Here is a 20,536-nt window from a genome sequence, read left to right on the forward strand (position 1 = left end):
TTACCATTGTGACCCTTGACTCACCTTTTTTTGGTGATGAAAGAAGAAAATGTTTGTTATTTTTATCAGTAGTAATACAGCATATGTGGCAGAACTGTACCACCAAGGTACACCCTTATCCTTTCCTGGTGTGCTTGCCACTCACACAGTCATGAAGTTACTGGTTTTGTACAACTGGACTTTCATGTAAATTTATATATTTTGCAAACTAGCCAACTGTTTGTTTGAACTAATGTATATTTGCTGAAAGAGAAGACGCACCTGACCCAAAGATGCATTCTGCTAAAAACAAATACCTAAAAAGCCTGAAAAAGAAAGTACCAGTTTTGCTTAAGGTTAAGATATATTTTCATTGGCTGAATCTAACCTTAGACGTATATTCAATAGCCTGGTCTAAGCACTGAAATTTAACATGACCTTACTCACATTAATGATGATATGCTAAGTACCATAAATTGTGAACCCACCCTGAAAAAGTCTGAGCTAAAGAGAGCAGTAAATAACCTTTAAATCTGGAAGGTGAGGGTGAAAATGAAACTGGTTTTGTGTAGGAGAATAAATACAGATTTAGCAGCTTAACCTTATGCATCTGAGTTTGCGAATTTTGGCCTTAGGCTACAACAGCACAAGATGAGCAGTTTCTCCTTGGAAAGCTGAAAGTACATGATTACAAAATCCAATGGGTCTGTATTAGCTTTGCTTTTTTCTCTGTTTCTTCAGCACCTCAAAACCTCTCATTGCTATGGTAACAGATACACAAATTGGCACATGGCAGTCATTCATTAGAATCAATTTTGCAAGAAATTAATCTTATCCAAGAAAACAATTTAAGTAATCCAAAAAGGCACTAACCAGAAGGTTTTCCTGCAGAATTACAAACTACCTTAGGCACTTGTTAGAAAGGCATACTCCCTTCTCACTAAAAAACTGAGATAGGCACTAGCTCAAATAGCTGTTAACAAATATTTTTTAAGGAAAGCCAACTATTACTGTATTATTTTCTTAATTCAAAGTTCTTAGGGATAGTCTTCTAAACAGTAATTAACACGTTTTAGCTGTTTAAACTTGTGTTATGCTGTGAATTGGATAACTTTCAGCTGTCCCATGATTCTTTTTTTTCTACAACCTACAAAAGATTTCAGCATATGAACCTGCAAAGCCCCTTCTGAGGAACTAGTTGCTGTCACAAATTAAAATGTTTCAGTATGCAGGGATGAGTCCTGTCTCTTCTCATCTCATGGTTGCTCTGCATGGGGTTTTTCTCTTGTCCCACTTAAAACACTCTTTCTAACAGCTGATTTCTTAAGTATCTAACTTTCTACCTGCAGAGTAGGAAGCTGAGGTACCTGTCTTAACACTGAGGACACTTAAGGGTTAAAGCATCTGCAGAGTTCTTCTGTTCTGTAACATTGATGCTCTAAAGGATAAAAATCTGAAAAACACAGGAGGCACAATGGAGTCTTGTGAACAGTGCTGCTGGAAAATATTTTGCATTTCCTAAGCATAGTCCTTTCCATTGTGTTAAAACTATTTTCTCTCCCTTATTATGTAACAAGAAAATGCAGTTGACTGTTTATGGGATACACTGAACTATTATTGACAATAATGCCTATACTTCTAGTTAGTGCTGTGTTGTGTACAGCTTCCTTTTCATCTACAACCTATGTACAGCTGTCTTTTTATTACAGACACAAACCCCTTTGCATTACACAGAAAAGACGTGATCAGTTTTGGTGATAGAGGAAATGTAGATTTTTCTTTAAAATTATTTTCAGTTCACTATTTCCTTTCTGAAGTTAATATGAAACTGCTGAAGAATTTCCAGATTCCTTATCACTAGTCTTAATAAAAGATGTATTCTACTGCTGTAGGGGTTTTACATTAATAATTAAGACAAATGCAATAGTAAGTCCCATAGAAGGAACACTTGTCATATAGTTTAATATTATCTATTCTGAAGCTTTCAATTGAATCCAATTAATATTGCTGTGTGAGAGTGGAGGACCTTCAGCTGATGCTTTTCAAACCCATCAAAAATCGTGATGAATACTTGTATACATATTATGTCTAAGCCAAGTCCATCTTTCTGAAATGAAGGAGGATAGGAAATTTGCCAGTCATAAAAAGCCATATTTTACATTTAAGTTGTTAATCCTGTGCTATCATTCATTGCATGTAATTGGTTTCTTAATTGCATCTCCTCAAAAATCCTATCTGCTCAAAGTTCAGCGACCTCTTGCTGGTGAGACCAGCACAGTACAATCTCCAGTTAAATGTGTTTGCTTTTTCCAGGTGTTATCAGGATTTCAGTAATGAACTCACTGAAAGGCACCCATCAAAGAATAACTAAGAGACAAATGGGATGGTTAATTTTGTGGAGCATTTCTCATGCTTAAAGAAAGCCAGTGCTGCTTTATTTGCAATAATGAATTTTTATTAACTGAGATTAGTAGTTTTCAAAGTCTTTTTCAGCCTTCCAGTGGGGATGTGCATCCCTGTCTAGCGAACAAGCAGACTCGCAACGGGTTGGATTTCCTTAGCTGCTTTTTGGGAATCCCTGTGGCTGTTTCCTCCACACATCAGAGATATGCCAGTTGAAATCCATTGACCTGGTAAATAAATGAAGAAGGCAGGACATCTGATTACAAATGCTGGAAGGAAGGAGGATGATATAATGGCTAATGAATTTATTTCAGGTTCATTGTTCTGCTGCAGGACTGTACCCAAGTCAGCAAATCCCAAATTTTTGAGCATAGGTAGAGATATGGCTGCAAAGAAATGAGGGCATTTCAATGTCTTGGAAAACTGTCCATTTGTGCAGTTGCATTTTCTGGTTAGAAAAATAACTCATCCCTTTTTAAAAAGAGAAGGAAAGAGGTAAATGTAGTATGAATACAAATGCATGAGACTCATGGAAGATACAACAGTAGGTTTCAGTTCATAAATGTGGTATAAATTTACTTAGATTCCTTGCTTGACATGAAGTCATATTGACGTGCGGAAAACAGACTCCACAATCAGTGAGATTGTAAAGTAGGTATGTTCATTCAGCGCTGGGCAGCACGGGGGGTAGTCCCACCAAAGTCGTGCGCACCCGACTCGGCAGTTTGTCTCAAGTTTATGCAGTCAAGTGTTACATATTCACAATACGCCTATACATATGCATGATCTATCCTCACTTCATATTAAAATTAGCTCCGAGAGGTCATTTCCATAATCTGCTCTCAACTGCACTTGCGCAGTGCCTCTTTATGGTGGTCGTCTGGTGGACGCAGAGATGAAGATAGATGACTCCTCTTCTTCACCGCTAGTAACCTTTTTTCTTGCGCAGGCTCAGTGGTTTCTTGGTATTCACCCAAGCTGCAAGACCAGTCTTAGGTGGCTCTTGGGGCCTGCTCCTGCTTCTTATCAGGAACTGTCTCTACCTCATTGGCTGGTCCTTGGGACCAGCTCTTCTTATCAAAGACTGTCTCTGCCTCAGCTAATTTCAACAATGTAAGCGCTAAACATCATCTCTCATCCCCCTTTATTATGTCTATTGAGATTCTTTTGACTCCCCTTGTCTCAATATGTGCCAGTGGAAAGTACCAACTCTTGTAGCCAGCCATTACTAGCTCACCCAGTCCCTTGAGTGTCATCTTGGTAAGCTTTGCCACTTCCCTGATAAGTTGGTTATCTTAGTTTGTATTAAAATCCATGTAAACTCCATGAGATTGTTTAAAATGACACTAAAACATATTACATTTAGAACGGTAGCTTAGACTTTGTATGATTTCAGTTTTCTGTATACTTCTCAAACAAATAACTTTTCCAATTTAAGTAATTATGAATGCTATTTGGGTGTTTTGTTCTTACATTGCACAGTTCTTACATTTTGCACATATAGTTACTGAGTTTAATTCAGAAAGCAGCACTGAGTGACCATTGCTTCCATACTGTTAAAGTGCAGATACATATAAATTAGTAGATATGTCTAAATGTGTAGGTGTGTTATAGATGCCTAGATAATTTTTAAATTTTATCAGGATGGGCCCTCAGTTCATCATCTGACCGCTCAGTTGCCTGGACACAGTCAAAGCAGCTGAAATATAACAGTAAAATTGATGTTACTTTGGAGGAAGGATGGGGACAGACGAAGAAGATTATCTGAGAAAGACCAATGCAAGGTAAAATGATTTATATGGCATCCTGGTTGCAAAATAAACATAAGCAAATGGCCTCATTTAATAGGCATTGTTTCCCTGATAAAAATGTATCTTGTCTATGTGTAATATTTGTGTGTATTCATTAGTATGATTTATAGAGGAGTTTTCTTTCCTGCCACACTCCTACATCAGCAGGCAATTGCTCACGTGCTGATCTATCATTTTAATGCAGAGGAAAAACAGCATCTTGCAGAATCAGTGAACAAAGATTTTGAGGAGAGTATCTCAGCTGAGCTAAGAAACAGGCACTTCAGTGAGCAGTTACTTACAACTCAATCTGAGGTACCTCAGTAGCTTTGAAAACATGCTCTTGGATCACAGAAAGAGCACTACATAAAAGCAAAAAGTTGAGGAGCCACTTAAGGGACGTTTCTGTGACTGATATAGTAAAACCTTGCTAAAACTGAAACTGGAGCCCTTTGCCCAGCTCAGGGCCAAGCTGGGTCATGCCTTTCCCACAGCAGAGGCACAGTCACTTCTTTAAAAGTCAGAAATGGGACTGGAAGTACACACAGTATCCCTTCAACCAAGATATGGAAAATGATAGCAAGTCTGTAATTCCAGTTTTTCTGGACAGAAAAAAGTGCTGCAAGTTTGGAGAAAGTCTCAATGGACAGCATTTTGCAGAGCTAGCTGCAAGACTTTTTCTTCTGTGACATGCAATGTATTTTGTAAGTATAAGAATTAATTTCTCTAATTCTGTCAATTTCATCTCTCAAAATATTTTAGTATTCTTACTTCCTATGTGACAGTACCAACTTAATTTTTGACAGGACTACAAAAAACATTATAAGACTGCTCAAAGAGGTCTCTTTTCCTCTTATTTCTTTAATGAAATGCAATTCTAACAATTGCATCTAGATAATTCTTTTACTGATCTTTTTGTATTTCTGTTGACTAACAGTAGGATAAAGTACACATATTTGGCCAATTACACTTTTGAAAGTATCATTCAGCTCCTCGTTCTCTCACTCCTTCCCCTAGTAAGCATAAAATATAATCTCTGGATACCTCAAAGATTCAAAGGAAAGTTAGGATGTTTGAATGCAAAATTTCACAGGTTAATTTTAGTGTTTGGTGTTCTCACACACTTTAGCAAGTCCTGGTTCCCTATAAGCACTGCTTTACAAAGATATGTCAGCAAATTATTGTAAAAGTAATGCAAATACAGAAATTACCCACTTTTTTTTTTGCATTTTATTCACAAAAAAGAAAAAGCAAGCAGATCTTCAATATTACTAAAAAAATATCAAAACCTTTTCTTACAGAAAATGTAACATGTGGCAGGGAATAGAAGATATTTGTGGAAAAAATCAAACTTATACTAGGACAGATCTGCTTTTAGAAGCTCTTGTGTATCAAAAGATTGTGTGGTATTCTATTTTGTGGTTTAGTGAACAGTGACAGATTTCAATACTAAGCAAAATAGTAAATCAAGAAGTTCTTAGTGAGGCCCTGAGTTAAAAGAAGTGTTTTTGTGCTTAAATAGCCCATGCTGTTGTACCAAGATGTTCTTAGTCAAACTTCTTAGATAGACAATTACTTGTATATTCTTGCCATGTTTGCCTATCGCTAAGTATCCTCCCCTCCCTGGCCCAAAGGCTTTTAATCTACTGTCCAATTTCAGTCAAACTTGATGAATATTGAGAATAGAACAGTTTGGGGTAACATGACAAGAATCATGTTTCATTATTTCCCTTGCTTACAGAATGATTTGTGAATTGCTGACTAGAAAATTAGGCATTTACTTTTTATTCCAGCCAGCACTTTATGTCACTCAATTTATCTGATAACAGCCTTTGTTACTGATGCAACATAGTAAGTCCCACTTTTGCTGAGTTTAGCATCTTATGTAGCCACTTAACTCACCCAAAATATCTTATCAGACAGTTTGCTTTACATCTTTGTTGTACAGGTGTAAATGACTATCCAGAATGCACAGGAGTACCAGGCAAAATGAAAGTATATCAAAGATGCACAGCATCATAGTGTAAAGAACATCATTCATGCAACAGACATCCATTTAAATCAATAATGTGCAAATGTATGCAAGACATTTCCATTTCACTGAAGTTCTGTAAAAATACTAGCTTTGAAGAAGAATTAAGTGGTTATTCTTAAATGTTCTCTACATCATTTTGATTCTGGTCCTCTGAGACAATAGTTAAGATTTCTATCAAGTTCAATGACATTAGCAGAGGATATTAAAGTGCTGAAAACTCAAGTTAAAAAACTACTGCCAATGTAGGAAGGACTGCTGAGATGGCTACAAAAGAGGCCTATTTCTGTATAATCCAAGAGGCTTCAGTGGACAGTGAATGACATGCCATCAGTTCCCTGGAGCAGAGCTGAATTTCATGGCCTTCCAACATCATGCTGACAATTTCTGGATAGAAGTTTAGCAATGAATTATGTAGAAATAGTGCTATTTAACTTATTGTTGGAAATGGTTAGATAGCTCTCTCATCTGTGTAAAAATAGAATCTTGAATTGTTCAAAATCAAGAATCAGCATGTAAATTAATGAAAGATGGATCTGAAATTCTTCTGAAACTCAATTGAGAAGGTTTTGAGCCTGCAGGATAGAACTCTATGCATTTTTTCAAATTTTACTTCTGAGCCAGGACTACAGAAAAACATGAAAATCATAAAAGCAGAACATCTCCTGCAATGCTGAGTCCAGCAAAGAGTTGTAAAAATAAGCAAACAAAAGGAATTGTAAAAGTCTGAACATCATGAATCCTGTAGAAATCATTTTAGCTGACAATACTGAAGAAGTCCTTTCGTGACATTGCCAATGCTTACCAAACAAGTGGGTTTTTTTCTGTGTTGTTTTTTTGAATACAAATTGATCTTTTAATAGGCCATTGCTGGTAAGCCTCTCAGACACAGTCTGTCCTTGTGCACCTGCGGCAAGACTATGAGCCTAACATCAAAGAGTATAAGTGTGTTGTGGCTGCTTTTTGTCTATAATGAAGGGCTGGTCATAAGAGGTGATCTTTGAGCCTTGGGAAGTTTAGTGAATGCAGCAATAGAAGTTTTGATGAAACTTTTGGAATGTTTCGGAACTTGCTGAACCACTTTTGGAATTTGATTGGCCCTCTTCTTCTTTTTTCCCCCTAAAGCTTACAAAAACATAATATCAAAGAATTTAGAAAATCCACAGGCAGCTCTGTGCCAAAGGCGGGAATGTCAGATTTTGTTGAAATGCCAAGGCTTGGGGTTAACATGTTGATTTCTATGCAATTGAACCAAACTGCCAGGGTGAGACTCTTTCCTCATCCAGAGGGGTCATGACCCTGCCTAATTCTTGTTCAGAGGAGTCAGGCTTCTCCTAGTGCCTGGTGTTTGAGGGGAGACAAGGGGAAAGAAGAAGGAAATATGGAGGACTGTTAAATATAAAGAAGGTCAAAGTAGTACCATGTCGCCTGGATGACTAAACTCAAAATGTGGATGAATGTAACAGAGGCCATCACCTCTACCACTCCTTTTTATTTCCAGGCTGAGTATCAGCCTTTGGTGGCTAAACCACATGAAACTATTTCTAGGTACAGCACAGCTGTACAGGCCTAAAGTTGTTGCTGTGAACACCTTCATCCCTTAGCTCCCGATACCTGATATATACTGTCCTGGGTTCAGCTGGGATAGAGTTAATTTTCAGAGGAACCTGGGAGGAGGCACAGCCAGGACAGCTGACTTGAACTAGCCAAGGAGCTATTCCATACCATGTGACATCATGCTCAGTATATAAATGGGGAGTGGGCTGGGGGGGTCTCTCAGCTTTCGGTGGGGGAAGTGGCGGAGCGTTGGGTTCCGAGTGGTGGACAGTTGCACTGTGCATCACTCGTTTTGTATATTCTTTTATTACTACCGTTGTTGTTGTTGTAACTTCTCTTTTTGTGTTGTCCCAGTAAATTGTCCTTATCTCAACCCTCGAGGATCCGCTTTTTTTTTTTTTTCTTTTCTCCCCGCTGATTCTCCTCCCTGTCCCACCGGAGGGGGGCGGGAGGAGTGAGCGAGCGGCTGCGTGGTCCTTTGTTACCGGCTGGGCTGAAACCACGACATATACTCATCCACCTAAGGAACCCGTAATGTTATAGAGATTCTGGCTTTAGAAAGGGCATCAATCAGATGAGTTTCTGGGACAAAAATGAAATTGCTTTCATGGAAATGCATTCAGAAAGAAGGCAAAAATAATGTTAACACTATATCTAACTGTCCTGTGAATATTCTTGAGAGACAAATGGCAATATGGCTTAGAAAAAACTTTTCAGTAGTAACAAATAAATCAATCTGTATTTAGACAAGAAGTACTTCAAGAGTTTTGTTCATGTTTTAAACAGCGAAGGATCTCTGTTGTTCTTACTTTGGCTGCATCTTATTTCCCAAATGCTTGTTCATGTAGCTTTGATTCAATTGACCTCCATGACCACTTCTCATTGCCACTCTATTTTGATCTTTCAGCAATTTAAGGGTACCTAAATATGGGAGGATTTTCTCATACATGCAATGGAATAGTCATTCATTTGTACTAATTTTTCATGATCTGTCCTTTCAAAATCAGAAGCTTAGTAAAAAAAATAGCTTAATGCAGCCTGATGCTAGCAAAACTGCACCTGTTTTTGCTTCGGATTCTTGTGCTTTGATGAAGAAGGAAAGAACAAAATTATTATGCACTCCATCTCTGGTTAAATAGATGATGAAGGCTTAAAATAGTCTGCCAGTCAGAGAAGTGGCTACTGTACCAAGGCTGCAGGAACAGGTTATGGATGTGGAACAGATGGAGTAATGAACATAACATCAAAGTTGTTTCTCCTAGGATGTTAAAGATTAATAAAATTAATATAAAGATTAATTCATATTGGTTTAGTGATTCTGCACAGTTTAGGCCACCAGTGCCAGAAACTTAGACTCCCACCAGAACTAAATTTCATCAAATACCTAGAAAATTCACCTGTTTCATGTGATGTCTCAAGCTGTCAAAAGCCTTGTCTCTGTAATACTGTGGTTTGCTTTTAAATTAATTTAAGGTTCTCCTATTCATGCTTCCATACTTCAATTTTGACTGAAGGGTTCATGTGAAAGTGGTTGTCTAAGGTTATTCTTCCATAATACATGTTAGCATGTAACTAGACTTTCATAAAGGATGATTAAGTTGTTAAAACTGTGAGACAATACAATGATGCCCTCCAGGAAAAGCTAAATAAATTATCTGTATGGCTTTTATGGTGAAGGATGACACAATATTAATAAATATGGAGATTTTAAAATGCCAGGGTTTAAGACAACTCAAACCTACAAACCTACAACTTTGTCCAAGTCTTCATAACAACTAAATGTGGCTACAAAACTGTGTTCCTGGAAAAGGAGTATAAATCAATCATAATTAATTCACAAGTATTAACAAGTTCTGCTATATTATTTTGATAGTTGTTACCTGGGATAATCCTCATACGGCTCCAGTGGATCTTTTTTTTTCCAAGTTAAACTCTGGCAATCAAAACACACTATAGCCTCACCTCAAAAAGGTAAATGGTAACAGGCTGAGAAATGAGCAATAGGCACAGTTCACCCTTCAGCACAAGTCAGTATCTAGGCTTTTGTGGACATCAAGAAGACATGATCGCACACCTCATGCCTAACTTAACAACATGCCACAGAAATCTGTCTGAAGTGTGGCTGTGGCAAATTCACACTGCGTTAGGTACACATACTAGCCAACGGTTGAAGACATCCTTCCAGGTCAAAGTTTGTCTATTTTGTTATTAGAGAGGATCAGAGGAATCTTCACAAAGCATTTTTAATGTAATCATAGTTACAAGCTGTGCTTTTTGGCTCAAGTAACTCATTAATGGCATGAAAAGGAACAGTGAGCCAGCTCTTCTTTGAGGAAATTATGTGGTAATAATAAGCTGCCTAATCCTTCAGGAGAACAGTCTATTTTGCAGAACAGATAATTTCCACCTAGTTGAAAGAACACCATGAAAGCCCCTTGAAGACTGGCAGCTGACTACCGTACAGAGGGATGGGTTTTTGTTCTGTGTTTGCCAGCCAGTCTAGGCTATCAGCCTAATAACTCTCTCAGTGCCTTATAACAGCTCTATGTAGAACCATTCAGAGCCCTTGATCACACCAGAAAGAGAATAAAGAGGCCTCCATACTCATGCAAGGAGGAAAGAAACCAAAGCATCTGCTTCTATGAAAGCAAATCTATATAGCTGCTAACAACACTTTACAGCAGCATCAGTGAGGACATGAATACCACAAGTTTGAATATAATTTCTCATCTCGATGCTCTTTTTCATTAGTCAGCAATGGAATAGCATCATGTAAGCTGCAGCTGTTTTGGGTTGGGGGAGGGAGTAGATAGCTGTGAAAATGCTGAAGTTCAGGGTGGGCCAAAAAGCTCAGAAAAATGTGGCATTCATTTGGAATCTGTTGAGAAACTAGGTTTGTTGGTATCTAGCCACACAACTAGGTTTATAGTTCTGTTGTGAAAGGTGCATGTATTAAAATAGTGATAATGAAGAGTAAGCCAGCTTCATTCAAAACTGGGTTTGCCTTCCAGGCAAGGAAAGATTGAGCAGTAAAAGAGATTACCTTCTCTGAATAGCACAGGGAAAAAAGGAAGCTGTAACATAACCCTCCACAACTTCCCATGTGCCCAGATGGCTGCACTGGCAAAGCTTGTGCAAGGGGAGCACAAGCTGAAGATCTTCAAGGGTCTGTGGTATGTCTGTATTAGATCCCTGTGAAGTGACTTGGGACCAAAAGGGTTAGGAAATGCTAGACTAACCTGCAAGTGAAGTCCAGTACTACAAGACAGAAAAGGCATTGACCCTTAAATCACAGGTTTTTTTGTAGTCTTACCATTGATGGACTTGATAAAGGGTAACAGGCTCTCATCTGGTTTACTGGGGAAGAAAACACGGTGTGTGCAACTGTGGCTGAACTCATGCCAAGCAGAGCTCTGAGAGGGAGTGACTCTCACTGATCTTCTCCCAGACCCATGCAGTTGCACTCAGGGAATGCACAATATTCCCCCTGCCAAAGCTTTCATCCCTCCCAGCGTGCCACAGCCAGGTGGGAAACCAGCAGCCTTCCTCCTTGGCCTGGCCATTCAGAGGTATACAGTCAGTCGTGACTGAACAGATAAAAAAATCTTATCTGCCACCTCTTACAAGAATATAGTATCTTACAAAACTGTGTGGACAGTTTTTTCCAGATACTTTATGTCCTCTTGGATTACCTGATTTACCTCTGTGTTCCTCCATTTCTCACCAGCACTCAGTCATCTAAGGAAAGGCTGATGTTCTCAGGCATCACAGTGAGCACAAGTGAGCAATGGTGACTGGTGTCTAATTTCAGACAACAGCCAATAACGTTGTGTGTACTAATGTCATAATGACAAAAAAGGGCTGGGCAAAAGCCATGCAATGATGATAAATGCTCCAATAGTTTTTTCCATAATTGAAAGGTTGCCAGGCCATTCTACACCATGAAAATCCATGAGTTCAGATCTAAGTTTTCCAATGAGTGCTATATACATTTGTGTAACATTTGCACCAACAAACCTGTCTTACATGGTGAGCAAACACAGGGGTGTAAATGAACTGTTGTTTGTCTGACCCAACTGCAAAATCTCCTTGCTGAAAAGGCACTAATACAGACATGGACATACTGTGGAGAGGACTTAGGCTTGCTGATAAAACTATAAAACTAAAGGGAAATGAAGCTGTAATACGTAATAGTTGTATTTCAGGTGATGGACAGCTGCGTGTTTTTACTGCTCAGGTTGGATTGTTGGAAATAAGGGTTTGGGCTAAACTCTGAAGAGCAGAAACCTGGCCTTGTGCTACACTATGTAGTACAACAGATTACACAATTTCACACAGAGTGAGTGAGGAAAGCTTAGCATAAGCTAAACTTCCTTAAGCTTTCTTGCATTTAATCTAAGAATGAATGTCAAAAAACAACAGAAAAACAGCTGGCATTATTTGCCGCAGAGCGAACAGTTTCCGGGTGGGTTGTGTTTTTGCCATGAAGATTATTCTGTTTTCTTTTCTTACAGTCAATATAGCACTTTGTGAAAGAACTTCTGAAAATCAGATGTGAATGACACTTTAGCAGTTTCTGTTACACTTTCACTGATCAGATGTTGTATGTCTTGGATGATGTCAGAAATATAATTTTCTGTAGGTGTTTTGCACAAAGTGTGAAAGTGTATGTATGTGCAGCATTCCAGGGGTCAGTGCGAGGCTGTACATCTCCCCTGCAGCACAGGGACAGAAAACCCAGTGAGGGCAGTTTGGGGAAAAGGTTTTAAAAGTCTTTTTGGTGAAGGGAAGACCCTGTGTGCATTGATCTGGAAAAGGTGAGTCAGAGAAGTACCCTGGTGCCACTACTGTGTTGGGGAAGTTGTTGATATTGATGCTGTACCTCCAGCAAAACCAGTGTCGTCACTGGCTGTGGGGAATGAGGCCATGGGGTTATGTTCGAAGAACTTGGATCTTGTGCCTCACATCTCTTCCCAGTGCGTGACTGTGATGCCAGCTGACCAGAAAAGGACCTAGTGAAGGATGGGAAAGAAGCTATGAGATTATTAATTCCCAAAGGAAAAGCCTGCTGGCTGTGACACTTAGCCATGGGGACTAGAACTAGACAAGACTCCTCTTTAGTTTAAGGCCTCAGTTTGTGATTGCCAAGCCTGTACTGTCGTTCCCCCCCCCGCCTCCCCCCCTTTTCTTTAATACTTCGCTTTTCCATCTTCACTGTCTCTAAGCAGCAAAAATGATGCGGACTGCTATTCAGATTAGGAGGATTATATACAAATCCCATAGCCAGTCTTTTGAATTTGGAAAATATCCATAATGGAATGAAGCAGAAAAAGAATGTTTAAGCAACAACAGAAATGCAAGAGAGAAGGTTCTTAATGGATATTTTCCAAATGACTTTCTGGGAGTTTCATATAGATACTGTAAATTCTCTGTGAATGTACCATTTGCTACAGAACTTGTTTTTTTCACGACACTGAAAAATAAGTGGCATTGCTGTAACATAAAACTAAACCACTCTGATGTGTGCATGGGTTCCATCTGCATGCTTGATGTCTATAGTACTAGGGTTTAAATGTAACATAATGGCTTTTAATTGGCTGTTTATAGATGGGGGTTTTGTGCATAGTTTACTCTCAGTGATTTACGTTAGACGGAGACCAACTGTAGTTTTCTTTTGTATTGTGCCTGTTTTAACTCATAATTGAGAATAAAAACAAAGTAATGTGACTATATTCAAAAGACTCAGTTGTGGGATCAAAGAGAGATCGTGGAAACAATACTTACCTGATAGGATTATCTGCAAGGTGTAATACAGTGCAAGAGTAAACTTCATTAGATCTAATGCACGAGCCCAAAACACCTTTCCCAGAATGCTGATGGACTTTGTGGCAGCTCACCATGGCAGTTATAATCCAATATCATAGCTGGAACAAGTTTGTATCTAAAAAAGAAAAAAAAAAACCCAAACCCAGGCCTTATGGATTTTTTTCTTTTAAAATGGCCAGGTGCTCTCAATATCACTCACAGTAAGAGTCTTCTGGAAGACCTGTTACTAAACATTGTCTTAAAACAATTGCTTGAGTAAGGAAGGTTTTCTCTGACTGGAATTGCTTAGAGCTACTATCTAAAAATTCTTTAAGAACAAATGCAGCAGAACTACAGTACCATTTCTGAGACAAACTAACTCTCATTCTGGTCTTTCTGAGGTGTACCTCAGTTGTCTCTCCCTCTGTACTCCTAGGCTGTTAAAATATACTAGTTATGATAAAAAAAATATTCCAGAGGAGTAAACAAATGACAAAATGGTGAAATGATCAAAGTTAATTGCAAGGAAAGAATGAAGAGACTTTAAGTAAACATAATTAGGATTAGCTTTTGTTGAAGTAGTTTCATTACAGTTTGTGTAGGTTTTTTTGTCACAAATTGAAGGCATTTAAAGATTTTTCTCTGTCACCTCTGAAAAGTCAAAGGAAGGGAAGAGAACCTCTTCACCAATCCAAGATTTTTGGGACCAATTCAGTAGGATGGAAGAAATGAAAAGCTAACAGAAGGAATTTTATCCCAAATTATAGTTCTAAATGAAAAAACAAACAAACAAACCATGAAACCATGAAAAGGCCTATCCATACATCAGATATCTCCCCACAAGAAGGAATGGAAATCAAACCCAAGAACTAATAGCTATGCAAATTAATGCATGAGGATTGAGTCTGAGGAGTGGTGTTTCAGTAGCACTGACTAGTGAATTTCCCCATGCTAACAAAATGTGTAAGAGCTACCTGTTTGATTATTCCAGAATCAGAAAATCAACTGCTCTTAAGGGGTAAAGTGTACAGGATAGTGCAGTGCTGATCAGCGGTAAAATGACACCCAGGATGTTACATGAAAGATCTATGTAATATGTAATACATTTTGAGTCCAAAGGATCCTGTAAATCTGGAATGTCTGATTTGGATATCAATAATTCTTTGCTTTAATCACTTCAGTAACATAGAGTAATTATGAACTATTACTTCGGAAGGAACATTAAAAAATATCAACAACAATTAAAGGAGGAGTGAAAGAAGCAAACAGTGCAGAAAATCTGTCATTCTTATTTATTTATTAGTTATGTAGGTGTTCAGGGAATACCTGCTATTAGCAATTACATGCTGACTTTTCTTTCCAATTACATTTTGCAACATGTTTTGGTTTTGGGGGAAATCAGAGACTGAATTGAAAAGGGAACAAATCTGCAACAGGATGTTATTGAATGAGAAATGAAGCTTTTTAACAGGAATTTCTTGAAGAGTCACTGCTATAAATTCCAAAGTCCTAGCTGAAGACGTGAATACAAAACAAGACAAAAGTTAGTGGCAGAATGGCCAGGCAGCAGAATTATTGTCCCAGTCCTTCAATACCTTTAGTTTGAGACCACTGAACAAAGAATGAAGCTTTAAGTGATTCAATACATGGGAAACTATGTGACTTTTTAATACAGAATATTTAAAATGTTCTATGTCTCATGTTTCACACTGTTTTGATAAACTCAAGATGTCTCCATTTTGCTATGAAATCAACAATGGGATGTGTCTCAAGGCAGAGCACTGAGAAAAAAATCACAGAGGACATGAAGTAATAATGCATGAACAGAGCAAAGAGTTCAGGAAAATTTGGCTGATGAAAGGTTCATTGTGGGTCTGGGAGATGATTTCAGCTTGCAGACCAGTTTGCTTGTTCTGTACTTTAGATTTCTGTGTGTATTTTTCCCCTTTGATTTTCAGAACCTGAAAGGGAGTCCTCCTGTGGACCCTTAGAAGTCCCAATGCTTCCACAAAGCTCAACAGAATTAAGGGTGCAAGGAAGAAGCAGATGCGAAAATGTAATCTTGTTTCATTCTGCCTATAAGTTACAACTTAGTATAACTTATATATATAGCTCCTTCCCTGCTTCTATGTTTCAGGAAACATTTCCTTGCTTGGCAGTTTGAAAGCACATGAAAGGAGGCTCATCTTGTGCAGTAGTTGGTATTGCTAAGGTAATTTCTTTTGCTAGAGCTGTACTCAGGTGCAAATCTGAAACTCCAGCTGCAAGTCATAGCCAATTGCTGTAACAGGGTAGATTCAGTGGGACTCCACAAGGGCTTACCTTAGAGAATGATGCAGAAAGCCCTGGTGTGGTCATATGTAGGAGAATTGAAGATACATACCATAACAACACAATTACACCTTGTAACTGGTTTTATATTGCTTCTGAAAGTCATTACCCATCTCTATTATTGTAGTATAAATATTTTTTGCTGCTTCCATAAATATTCAGCTCCTCTTTAACCCTTGCTAACACCTTAATGTTAATGTTTATGTCACAGACTCCTAAACTTGAAGTAAAAAATTAATATGAATTATGCTTCAGGGATAGATATTTGGGGTTTTTTTTCAAGTATCAACAGATTTTTAGGAACTTAAGTGCTAATTGCATAGTCATTTGTTATTACCTTTATGCAAAACAGGTAGCATTTGTATTAGTAAAAGTGGTGATACTGATATCTGAGAAGACACATTGTTTGACATGCATTTTATACTAAATAGATTTTAGCAAGACAAATATACTAGACTAAATTAAGCATTCCTTTTCCTTCACAGTGAATAAGCATTGGAGGGGATGAATTTTAATTTACCTATTTTACCTAAATTTTAATTTACCTATTAAGTAAAATTACCAAAGTTTGTGGGTGAAAAAATGTCGGTCATAGAGGAAAAAACAATCTTGGCTCACAAGTTTATTTTGAGAATTTATCAATGGGAGCAGTGTTGCCAACAGCAAGCATTAACAAAACATGAACCAACCCCCAAAAGCTGAGTGTTTCTGAGTAGATCTTACATCAGTCCTGAAAGGTGGTTATTGCCCAGAGTATGAATATTTTAATATATACTGAATACTAGTTCTACATAGCCAGAGGACCAAGCTAGCAAAATCCATCAAGATTACCACAGGGGCTGATATGGACGTCTCTCTCTCACAAACAATCTCTCTGTTTCTTCTCTCATTTTGGAAAAACTGAGCAGCATCTTATCTTCAGTGCTGTCTCATTACCTAAACAAAGCAGATAAAAAAAGGCTCATGTTAGCCCATTCTGCAGAAGCCATTTGCAGCCTTAACACCTTCCCTTACTTGCATTTGGATCTCATCACCAGTTCCCAGAGCCTGGGACAACTCTACTAGGAGGAGAAATGGGTGTTTGCTCTAGGAAAAGAGTGGAACAAGGGCACTTGAGGAAAGTGAAGTACGGAAGATAGTGAATAGGAAAAGGAAGATGGTTTAATTTTGAGTTGCTGCTCCCGTCTCCTTGAAATCAAGAGAACATTTTAAACTATTTAACTGTAGCAAACTGCAGAATTATATCAAAGTAATTCATTTACTATGTCATCAGATTGTGGAACTCATTGTCCAAGAAGTTATTAAAGATCAGAGCATACCAAGGTTAAAAAATTCTAAAACATTATGTTTGATCTATTGTGGCAAATCTCATGTAATATATACCCCATATAATGCTTCTCTCTCATCAGTCATTCACTTAGGTTGCCCTAAAAGGACCAGGAAAAAGGTGTTCAAATGGGCATCTGGTACCAAATTTTGTTGTATCTCCTGACATCTTCATGAACTTCTGTGGTGTGTTGACCTTGGCTGGGTGCCAGGTGCCCACCAAAGCTGCTTTATCACTCCCCCTTCTCAGCTGGACAGGTGGGAGAAAATATAACAAAAGGCTTGTAGGTCAAGATAAGGACAGTTTAATAAAGTGAAAGCAAAGGTCGCGCGTGACAGCAAAGAAAAACAAATGATGTTATTCTCTACTTCCCATCAGCAGGCGATGTCTAGCCACTTCCTGGGAAGCAGGGCTTCAGTACGCGTAGTGGTTGCTCTGGAAGACAAAAATGCCCCCCTTCCGTCTCCCTTTACTTAGCTTTTATATCTGAGCTGACGTCATATGGTATGGAAAATCTGTTTGGTTAGTTTAGGTCAGCTGTCCTGGTTATGTCCCCTCCCGAGATCTTGCCCTGCCCCAGCCTGCCATTGAGGGGCGGTAAAAATGTTGGGGAGACAGCCTTGATGCTGTGCCAGCACTGCTCAGCAGTAGCCAAAACACTGGTGTGTTATCAACACCTTTCTAGCTACTGATGCAGAGCACAGCGCTACGAGGCCTGCTATGGGGAGTATTAACTCCATCTCAGCCAGACCCAATACAACTTTACTTCTAGAGACAGAATTTCTTTGTAATAGGCTGGAGTTAGCTTTTACTTGCTCAAAAAACATATGGAATTAGTAAAAACTTGTAGGTCTTCTGTGGGTCTTCATATACTGTGGTGACTGCCACTTACACGGCATTTGTCACAGAAGGATATACTTATTTAAGTAATGCTTCATTTTGAACTCACTGACAAAACATTTCCTTCCTCTGTCACAGGATGAAAATAAGGCTTCTTTGGAATATGGATTAAATACCATTTTAATCTCCTGTACAAGCCAGCTGTGTGCAGAGAGGCAGTAATGCACCAATAGAATCTTAAATTCAGTTCAGAATTTTGCTACATTCCTAGAGAGACTTAAAATAAGATTTATGGGAGGATTCCCTGGCAGAATTGTGTAAAGCCAAGGACAAAGAAAAAAAAAAAAAGAAACCTTAAAGGCAAATTGTAATTGAAGGGTAGTTTCTCCACCAAATATTTGGAAACTAGGAATTTGAAAGATTGGTGGATATACAGCCTTCTGCCCAGGACCTTCAACAAAGAGAGATGATTTTTTTTTGAGCAGCCAAATGTATGTGTCCTCTTTTCCCATGAGTTTGGGTCCACTGTCACTATGCACCTTCCATTTCCCTTAATCTCCATTCCATGTTCCCTGACATCCAGGCAGATATCCCAGTGCCTTCAAGTCCCACTCCTACTCTGCTGATTTGCACTATTAAGCAATATCCTAAGTAATATCCTTTAACTGCCAGCTGTGAATCATGAAGAATGTGCCAATGTGGGGTTCAAGCTGTACACATGCTGGATGATCAATGTGCTAACCTTACTCTGCAGCTTTTGCTGTAGATAACACACATGAATTTTTCTTTTCCACACATAGCCACTCACTTTCCCAAAATCTGTTTGAGCTCTTTCTCTGATATCTTTTCATGCCTTGGCCAATTGAAATCTACGTAACAACAGTTTGTAAGTTTTCAGGGAACTGGCAGACCAATCTAATCGTATAAGCTTTGTCTGTATGGGAAAGTAAACTGGAAGATGAAAGTAAGAATTAAAGGACCAGAAATTATCAGGATTTAATCAGAAAGAATTTTGGGGGATCCTGATTCTCAGTGGCCTCATGCTATTTATTACATAATTGTTTTTTTAACTCCATGCAAATTTCCTCTCAGACCTCTGATTAGTCTAATCATCATTTTCTGCAACTTTTCTGATTTTAACAGGTCTTTTTTTGAATGCAAATAATCTGAATGGGATATCATATTCTAGGTGTGATTTAGTATAATGGCTTGAACATTGCACTCCATCTGCTGGAATTACCCTCTCTTCTTTCATTACCGCTTAAAAGCACATTCACCACTGGCTGTGAATGAGATTGTAGGAATAGATTAAAAAGCATATATGCTTTGTAATGTAGTGATCCTTTGTCTTGCCAAGAGAGCCATCACTGGTATAGCCCTGGGTACATTAAGGCCAACTTTATGCTATGTACATGGAGCAAACCAGCCTCTGCTTAAATTAGGCACGGACAGGGACAACAGTAATCTCACAATATAACAAGTGCCACCAAAATCACAAAACTAAATGTATCTCAAGAGCATTTGGTAGCTTACAATGTACCTGTTGCATGCAAGGTGAGGAAAAGTTTGTATCTCATTTTTAGGTAAGGGAAAGATGCATAGAGACATAAAAGCACTGACCCAGACTCAGCCTTTGAGTCCGTCTGCACAGGAGGGAGCTGTTGTGTTCCAGGTAGTTGCATAATCGCATTGGACTCCCTTTCCAGTTCAATGTTTACACAAATCCAAACCAGAGACTACACTTGAAAAAATCTTGATCACTGATGAAGCAGAACAGCACAGTATTTGTACAATGGTCTCCTCTTTGTGAAAAAATGGTATTTGCAGCTATGTATTTCTTCAACAAAATCCACAGATTAAGTGCTGTGGGAAAACAACATTTAAAGAGATGTGTTTATCAGTCAATACATCTTAGTTAATATTTCCATATGAATGCTTTTGAAAAAGCATCTTCTTTTGCATATCATTCAATTTCATGTCAACATTCATTTTTTTCCACCCAAGCTTGGCTGATCCTGCTCTAATTTTCTTCAGAGCAGACAAACAGTGATTTACCAATACCCATTGTATTCAGACAGCCAGATTCCATTTGTGAAAGGGAAAAAAAGGTAAGGTACCACACCAGCATAGATTATGGACATTTGTAGCATAAAATATTAATGATATTAAATCTAACTTTTTTCAGCTGTTTGCGAGCCACTAGATCAGACTCACACTAAAGTAAATGAATAGACTAGATTTTTAAATATACTTCATTTGCCCTGCTTACTGTTATCCAGGATGGAGTCTGAATTTCCTTGAGAATCACTGATGACTTCTCTAGTAAATTTTGACTCTAGTGCTTACCACAGTGCTCAAGACTGAAAAAATAATAAGAAAAATCCATCAAGACTGGAACTGCTGAACTCAAAGCAATATTAATTGACAAGCATGTGTTTCACTGGTCAGAACTACTGCCCAAGTAGCAGTCAT

General features: G+C 38.4%; 1 long non-coding RNA gene across 1 annotated transcript; it reads right to left on the reverse strand.

The window, feature by feature from the left end:
- Positions 1-2,378: 2,378 nt before the first annotated feature.
- On the reverse strand, positions 2,379-19,890 carry LOC128137466 (uncharacterized). The gene is made up of 4 exons (XR_008233697.1): positions 19,685-19,890; positions 16,729-16,833; positions 13,546-13,702; positions 2,379-2,609 (listed from the first exon to the last, which is right to left on the reverse strand). It is a non-coding gene; the product is annotated as an uncharacterized LOC128137466 (long non-coding RNA).
- Positions 19,891-20,536: the final 646 nt, after the last annotated feature.

This window comes from Harpia harpyja, chromosome Z (assembly GCF_026419915.1).
Source record: "Harpia harpyja isolate bHarHar1 chromosome Z, bHarHar1 primary haplotype, whole genome shotgun sequence".
Lineage (NCBI taxonomy): Eukaryota > Metazoa > Chordata > Aves > Accipitriformes > Accipitridae > Harpia > Harpia harpyja.